This window comes from Euleptes europaea, chromosome 18, assembly GCF_029931775.1.
Source record: "Euleptes europaea isolate rEulEur1 chromosome 18, rEulEur1.hap1, whole genome shotgun sequence".
NCBI classification, from domain to species: Eukaryota; Metazoa; Chordata; class Lepidosauria; order Squamata; family Sphaerodactylidae; genus Euleptes; species Euleptes europaea.
Window position 1 is genome coordinate 37977425 of NC_079329.1, and position 8566 is coordinate 37985990.

Sequence of the window (8566 nt, forward strand, 5' to 3'; positions counted from 1 at the left end):
AATGCCTTTTTTACTAAGTGATAGGGACCCCAAGGCTACATTGTCAGTGGCAAGATTTGTTTCAGTCCTTATATCCCTCCAAGACTAGATATATGCTGCTCAAGATCAATTGATCAAGGAGCTTCTAAGGGATAAAAGGAAAGGAAAGGAGCCCCTTCTAGCATTTTAAAACCTCCAAGTCTGATACTTGCTTGGAGAAGAAGCCCATTTCTTCACACTCTTAAAAGAAGCCGTTTACAGTGGGAGAACTGGAAGTAATTAATTGGGCTGAAAACATAGAAACAAACAAGTGGGGACCTGCAAGAAACTTGCGGAGGCAGTTATCCCATCCCTCCACCTTTGCTTCCTCTCCTCCCATGAACATATACATGAAGCTGCCTTATTCTGAATCAGACCCCTGGTCCATCAAAGTCAGTACTGTCTACTCAGACCGGCAGCAGCTCTCCAGGGTCTCAGGCAGAGGTCTTTCACACCACCTACTTGCCTAGTCTCTTTCAATGGAGATGCCAGGGATTGAACCTAGGACCTTCTGCATGTCAAGCAGATGCTCTACCACTGAGCCACAGTCCTCTCCTCCTACTTTTCTCAGTCTCTCACTCTTTCTCCCTCTTGTCACCCATTTTCATACTCTCTCTTCCATGCTTGTCACTTTCTTTCTGCCCCATCCCATCACTCTTTCTCTTTCTGCCCCCACCCTACCCCATTACTCTCTTTTTCTGCCCCCACCACCCTCCCAGCAACACACCTGCTTTCTCCTCTCCCCAAAGCAGGAATGGTGGCAGCAGCTCTCCTAGAATGACAACGAATCTCCCAATTAACCCAGAAATATTTCAAGCACTGAAGAACTGGGCAGGGGAAGGAAGCCCTAAATAAAAACAGTAAATAGCTTCAGAAATATTTAGGTAATTTTTTCACGGAGGTTTGCCGCGCTGCTAATTTTTGATTTTTCATGGCTGTTCCGGATTTGACCACAAAATTCACTTCATCCCCGCAGCATCTCAAAACTGTGTTGGTGCGATCTTTGCGTTTGCTCCGCCCTTTCTGTTGCAAAGTTCCATGAAAAACTCCCTGGAGTCGGATCAATTCTCCCCGCCAATGCAGGCAAATTTCTCCTCCCTCCCCATGACTCGCCACGCACGCGAACGGTGATTGGACAAGGGAAGTTTTGTGCTCCAACAAGTATCGCAGGCCGCCATTCCACCTCCGCAAAAGTCTTCCGGCCAGAGATGTGTGCGTTTCCTCTTCGTAGGAGTGCCGGACGGTGCATAGCTGCTGCAGATCGCACTCTTTGTTCTTTGGAGAGCAAGTGCCGTGGCTTTGCTAACCTAAGCCAGCCCGGTCATTCATTTTTGCGCGCGCGGGAGGGGGGGTCTGTTTAGGGGATTGCACCCGGGGGACAGCCTCCCTCCAAGGCAGGACAGATTGGCATGCTGCGAAGGGAAGGGAGAGTGTTTGGCCATTTATGAATGGGAGGTTTTGCCTTGGGTTTGCCACTCTTTAGATGTACATTTCTCCATTCAAATTCTCAAAACTCTGCTTTGGGGGCTTATTGTCAAGTTTTGAGAATTTGGAGGGGGAAAATGTGCACCCTGAGAGTGGCAAATCCAAGGCAAAACTCCCTCCCATCACCCTTCTGAGGAGGGGCGGCCAGTCTGCTCTGGGTCTCCCTCCCCCCCCATGCATCCTGTGCACCCCCAACCTGGTAAAAGAATAGAACAAAGGAACGATGGAAATTTTGGAAAAGTGTGCGGATTGGCATGCTGCAAAGGGAAGGGAAGGGAGAGTATTTGGTCATTTATGCATCATGGGAGGTTTTGCCTTGGGTTTGCCACTCTTTAGATGCACATTTCCCCATCCAAATGCTCAAAACTCTGCTTTGGAGGCTTATTGTTGAGCTTTGAGAATTTGGATGGGGAAAATGTGCATCCAGAGAGCAGCAAATCCAAGGCAAAACTCCCCATACATTCGGTTGCATGAAAGTGTAGTCGAACGGTTTGGTCTCCTGAGCTCTCACCACCAAGGCTCGCCCCCAAGTCTGCCAGTCCTCTTGGATCGAAGTTCCTGGCACTGGATGGCCGGAGCTCTACTGGGGGGTGGGGGAGCACAACGATGACCGTCTGTCAAAGTCTGGGAAGGGGGGGAGCATGGCCAAGTATGGGGGTGGGGGGAAACGGGGATCATGGTAAATAGAAAAATTATATAAGGAAACCAGAGGGACTGGTGCTTTTTTTTTTTTGCGCGCTGGGGCCGTATCCACAGAGGTGAACCGCACAAGGTAATTCGCTGGGCGGAGTTGGAGCGGAGTTGGGGGCGGGCATAAACAATGAGCTTGTCAGAAGGGGAGGGCTCCAGCAAAGGGGCAGACCAAACCGTTGGAGAATGCTGCCTGCTTTGTTCCCATGAAAAACTAAAACTACTTCAGGATTGACGGGGATGATTCGCGGCCATGAAAAAAAAATTAAATCGCTTTTTTTTTTTGCTCCACAGCAAGAGAGCAGCAAAATAATCCGTGAAAAGTTGGCCTTAGAGAACCCAACAAATGGAACAAAAACTATATTCAGGAAGAAAGCTAAGATAGCCTGTCACTCTAATTGGCACACAAAACTGCAAAGTGCAAATGTTTTTATCTCTCTCTCTCTCACACACACACACAGAGAACATGCAACAGCTATTCTGCAGTATGTCAGATCAGCTTCCAAGTCCCACCCCGTACCTTCCAAGATTAGAATATCTTCACACATGTATGCAGTCCTAGTGGCGACATCTTACAGATAACCAACAAAGCCCCAAACCTCTCTCCTGGTGCTCTAAGAACATAGCTTTTAATAAGAAAATGCTGCATTTAAAACAGCTGAGTGACAGGATTTTGTCCACACCTTTAAAGTACTGGATTTTGCTTGCTGGTGAACTTATCATGATTACAGTTTCACTGGTCTGAAACTGACTTGCGCACCCAGAATTTGTCCCCTCGCCACCGCCCCCCGACAGCTCTGGAGCTATGAATCTTTAAGGGTGCACAGTTATTCTGTGTTACCCATTATCATCTCAGAAAAGTCACTGGAAACCTGAAGCTGCCCTCTAGAGGGTCAGACTTTGGTCTATCTAGGTCAGAATGATCTACTCTGGCACCGGCTCTCCAGGGCCTCAGGCAGGGGTCTTTCATGTCACTTGCTCCCGGATCCTTTTAACAGGTGATGCCAGGGACTGAACCTGGGAACTTGTGTATGCAAAGCAGATGGCTTTGCCACTGAGCCTGGCCCCAGGTGGTACGAAGCTGCCACATCGAGTCAGGCCAATGATCAGTCCAGTCTAGCGGTGCCTACAGCAGCCCTAAGACATTGTGCTGTTGTGAAGCAAGCGCCAGTCAAATGCTAAGGGGAAAGTCTTTTTTAATCAAACAAGATCATATAAACTCACAGTGAGGAGGGATCAGATCGAAGGTCCTTCTAAGCCAACACTCTGTCTTCAACAACAGGAAGGCTGGTGGATAATTTCAAAAGAAGAGTGCAAGGGAGGGTGCCTCCCCCTCCCCAATTATCATCTGCAACAATGAAGAAGCGCCGACTGGCCCTCCCCCAGCTCCTAATTTGGTGGGGAGGGGGAAAACTTGCCCCAATTAGTTTCTGAACACTGTCCCCATTAAGGGTGCTTAATTGCATCTGTTGAAAGACTGGACACTGCTAAAGGATTACTTCCTTGCCAGAGCCATGTGGGCGAGGGGGGCGGGGCTGACACCCTGCATGATTATCTCTGCTCACAGGAACTGGCTGTTCGGTCTTCACCGCAGCAAAGATCTTAGATTCTTGCTATGGTCATTCTGCCTCCATTTTGTTGGCTTGACTTCTTGAGTTGGCACTAGGATTGCCAGGTCCCCCTGACCACCAGTGGGGGATGGGGGATAGGGTTGTCAGATGCAGGTTGGGAAACCGCTGAACATTTGGGGATGGAGCCTGGGGAGGACAGGGACTTTGTACCTCAGTGGGGTACAATGCCACAGAGTCCACTCTCCAAAGCATCCATTTTCTCCAGGGGGAGTGATCTTTGTAGTCTGGAGAGGAGCTGGGATTCCAGGCGATCCTCAGGTCCCACCTGGAGGCTGGCATCCCTAGTTGGCATCCTTCCATGCATATAAGCTGCCTTATACTGTATTAGACCCTTGGTCCATCAAAGTCAGTATTGTCTACTCAGACCGGCAGTGGCTCTCCAGGGTCTCAGGCAGTCTTTCCCATCACTTGCTTGCCTGGTCCCTTTAATTGGAGATGCCGGGGATTGAACCTGGGACCTTCTGCATGCCAAGCAGAGGCTCTACCACTGAGCCACAACCCCTCCCAATCTTTTGCCAAATGCTGAGTCTTGTGAACCTCCCCATGGGCTATTTGCAGAATAATGGGGAAGGGACACGCTAGTAGAAGATGAGGCCACTCAGCTTAATCGAATTCTAGCCATGATGGCACAGCCACCAGCCTGCAAAGCACACCCCAAGCTCAGAGAGATTGTTCTTGGCACAGTGAAAACCTGGAGAAAAACTGAGTCAGTCGAACAGACGGCTCTTAGGCGGTTTAATTTACTCCATTTATACCCACTGTTCTTCCCAAAGGGGACTCAAACAGCTAACTTTGTGCTCCTCTCCTCCATTTTATCTTCATAACAACCCTGTGAGGTAGGTTAGGCTGCAAGTGTGTGGCTGGCTCAAGGTCACCCAGTGAGTTTTCATAGCAGAGCGGGAATTCAAATTATCTGAGATTCGTCTTCCTTGCAGCCCACAAGACATTCAGAAGCAGAAATTTTTTTTTTACACAATGAGTGATAACAATGTGGAATTTGCTGCCAGAAGATATAGTGATAGCCAGAGGCATAGACAGCTTTAAAAGGGGATTAGATATATTCATGGAGGAGAGGTCTATCAGTGGCTACTAGCCATGTTGACTTAAGGGAACCTCCATGTTCAGAGGCAGTCAACCTCTGAATCCCAGTGCCAGGAGCCAACATCAGGGGAAGGCCTCGGCCTCTATGCCCTGTTCTTTGGCCCTCCAGAGGAACTCCTTGGCCACTGTGTGAGACAGGATGGTGGACTAGATGGACCTTCACTGGCCTGATCCAGCCAGGCTCTTCTTATGTTCTTATGTGAATCAATGTTTCAATCAAGTTATCAGAATAAGGACAAAATGTACAATTACATGGAATGTTTTTGTATCTTCCTGTCAGGAATGCAGATGGTAGCACTTTAAATCAAGCCAGCGTAAATGCATGGTGACATCTTGGACCAGTTAATATAGATGGATAACGTGCATATTGATGTGGGATCATTGGAGCTAAATTGACAAGTAGAGAAGAACACACTACCACAGGTTTAGCCAATGTTTCCCGAACATCAATATCATTTATATGGTCATTGATCACTGAACTGGCCTTATGTAGCCCCATGGATTTGAAACAAGGAGGGGAAAGACCAAAAGTGGTCAATTTCTCATCTATTGGGTTAACCCAAGTTGGAGTACAAGGATCAGTCATTAGGCTGTAAAGAAAATTGTTCTGATCACCAATGAACAAAAGTCAGATTCTAAATCTAAAGACTGCTATCCAAGTCAAATTTATAAACTACGTTAGACCAGTTTCTAATCTGATGGCCATAGGGGGCGCACACCCAGGCACTTTAAGAATTGTTCTCAAGAATTTGAATTGAATCAATTTGATAGGAGTAGCCACTTGTACCCAAAATGGAGCTGCGTATAAAAGCTGATTAGTAATCATAGAGGTAAATAATTGCAGTGCCGCTGGAATATACTGCGCTCCCATCATAAAAAAGAATGTTATGATTGCTCCAATCTCCTTTTTAGCCTTAACTAGGATTGATTCAGTGTGCAATTTCCAAGACAATTTTTCGGCGAAAATAACCCCCAGATATTTATATGGCCTAACTTGTTCGATTTTATATTCTCCTATCACCCAACTATTTAGTGGCCAAGAGATGGTTCCAAAGGAAATTATTTTGGTTTTATCAATATTTATAGACGTTTCATATTCAGAACAATACCTAAATAATGCCCACAGAGCTCTCTTTAGTCCTACCTTTGTTAATGAAATAATTATATCATCTGCATATAATAGTTTAGAAATTCTTTCATTGCCCAGTTAGGGAGCATGTACATTCTCTGCCTGGAAAATTTTAGTTATGTCGCTTAATTACAAGTTAAATAACACACAACCCCGGTTGAACTCCTTTATACACCAGTATAACTGAAGTGACATGACCAAACTGATTATATCATACTTGTATTGTTGTGTTATGAAGTGACTTAAGTAAAAATAAAAGTCTGTGATCTATATTATACCATTGGAGTTCAGACCACAGTTTTTCATGTGATATCTTGTCAAGTGTAGCCTGGAAATCAATAATGGCCACAAGCAGAACACCACCATGACGTTTAACATATTTATGAACAAGAAAGCTTAGGATATAACAGTTATCACTAGTTGATCTACCCTTTCTGAATCCTGATTGCTCAAGATTTATTATCAATAGAGATTCAGCCCAATCTGATAGATGATAACATACAAAGCTTCCTTATAACTGACAACAGACATATGGGTCTATAATTACGGGGATTACCCTTGGAACCTCTTTTATAAATAGGAATGATAATAGATTATCTCTAAACTATGGTATTATCCCTGAAAAAGTCTCCCAGATCATAGTCTGACACTCTACACTGTAACTACTATAAAGGTAAAGGTCCCCTGTGCAAGCACCGGGTCATTCCTGACCCATGGGGAGACGTCACATCCCGACGTTTCCAAGGCAGACTTTGTTTATGGGGTGGTTTGCCAGTGCCTTCCCCAGTAACTACTATACCACACTGATATTGTTCATGGTATTTTGGTACAATCAGGGTGTTGTTAGGCACAGTGTTGTTTTCTCCCCTCAAGTCACCCCCAAACACAATAAGGAAACCAAGCCCAGCGCTCTCATGCATCTCTTCACTGCCCCAAGACTCCTTTTGCAGATTTGGAAGTTTTTCCCACATCAGGATTTCCCTGTTCACACCTCCAACCAAACAGGGTAGCTGTCCACTGATTTCCCCTGAGTTTTGCCCATCTCCAAGCCCAAGCAATCCAAAGACTCAGCTCTTATTATTTCCCCACTCCCATATTGGTCCTGCCTTGGCTCCTTCCAGATATACTTGGTAATAGGATCTCAACATGTTCCTGCTCTGCCATGTACCCTGAGCTTTATGCGCCTTTGCTGCTCCACATGGGTGCCCCCACACCCTTTCCCTGAGATGGTTCTTGGCTCTCTTCACTTTGGGTTTTAGCAGAACCCTTCCTTGGGTCCCCTCACAGCCCTGGCATGCTCACATCAGGGAACTCCCAATGTGCGTCTGTCCAAAGGGTACCTGCTACCATGGAAGTGTTTCGTTCTTCCCAGATGAACCTCCCACAACTCAGGAAGAGTAAATCTAACCCCTCTGCTTTCTCATGACTCTTTCTCCCTCACCTTCCTCTCAAATTTCCCTCTTAAATTTATACATAGCGTAGTGAATATTTATTTTATTGAGCGTATTCCAGTAGTTAGTAATTACATACTCCAATTTATTCTGACTGCATGAATGTATCCCGTTTCCTGCTTAAATAAAACTCTGTTTCAAATATTGCTCTGTTCCAGCTTGCTTAGGAGTTGTCCTTTTGTTTAAAGGATTCCTCAGAACTATGTATGTGTCAAACACACCCTTTATGCCATGTGTTAAACCTGGTGCACCTTTTTAAGCTTTAGAGAGGTGGCAGAAGAAAGGTTTCTCTCCTTTGCTTTGGCTTCCCCAGAGTGAATTTGGATCCAATTAAGAGACAGACCCTATCCACACAGGCACATGTCCACAACATGCATACCAACAACACACAGGAACAGATTCTCAAAGGGAATGTCACACACCTTGTGAAAGACCCTGTTAATGGTGATCTCGCTGTTCTTTCAATACTTTCAGTACCATGTACTGAGATTCCCTAAAATGATACCATTGACAGCTAAGGGAAGTTTTGCAAGATCTGAGCTCCATCAGGTATTTCAAAATGCAGCGTTGTGAAATCTGAGCTGCTACTCCTCAACAGAGCATCCTGGCAAGACCTGGACTTCCTTGCCCACTGAGCAGCTGCTAAAAGTGAACTGCAAGATTATACTGGGTAGCTAGATGCTAAAATGCAGTTCATGCATGAGGTACCTGCCTCAGATTCTGCTACCAGCTGGAAGCATGCCGCTATTCGGCTTCCACAAAAAGCAGACTACTTCTTTTAACATGTGACTGACAACTTCTCTAAAAACCTAGAGAGAAAAAAGGCTAGAGGGGGGAAAAAACCTAGAGGAAAAAAACCCCTCTTCCAGGAAAAATCAGGAAGGAATTATACCATTTTTAGTTTTAAAAAACTCACCAAGATGCCGTCCAGCACCAACTCCCCTTGAGCCTAAAATTCATATACGCACTACCAACCCTGAAGTTGCTCTCTCAGCCAGCTTAATTGAAGAGCACAACACTAGAAGTAAATGACAAAACATAAGTAATAACTTAAGAATAGT

At 45.6% G+C, this 8566-nt stretch overlaps 1 non-coding gene across 1 annotated transcript; it reads right to left on the minus strand.

Annotated features, from left to right (window-relative positions):
- Nucleotides 1–498: 498 nt before the first annotated feature.
- On the minus strand, nucleotides 499–574 carry TRNAV-GAC (transfer RNA valine (anticodon GAC)). Its single transcript has one exon. It is a non-coding gene; the product is annotated as a tRNA-Val (tRNA).
- Nucleotides 575–8566: the final 7992 nt, after the last annotated feature.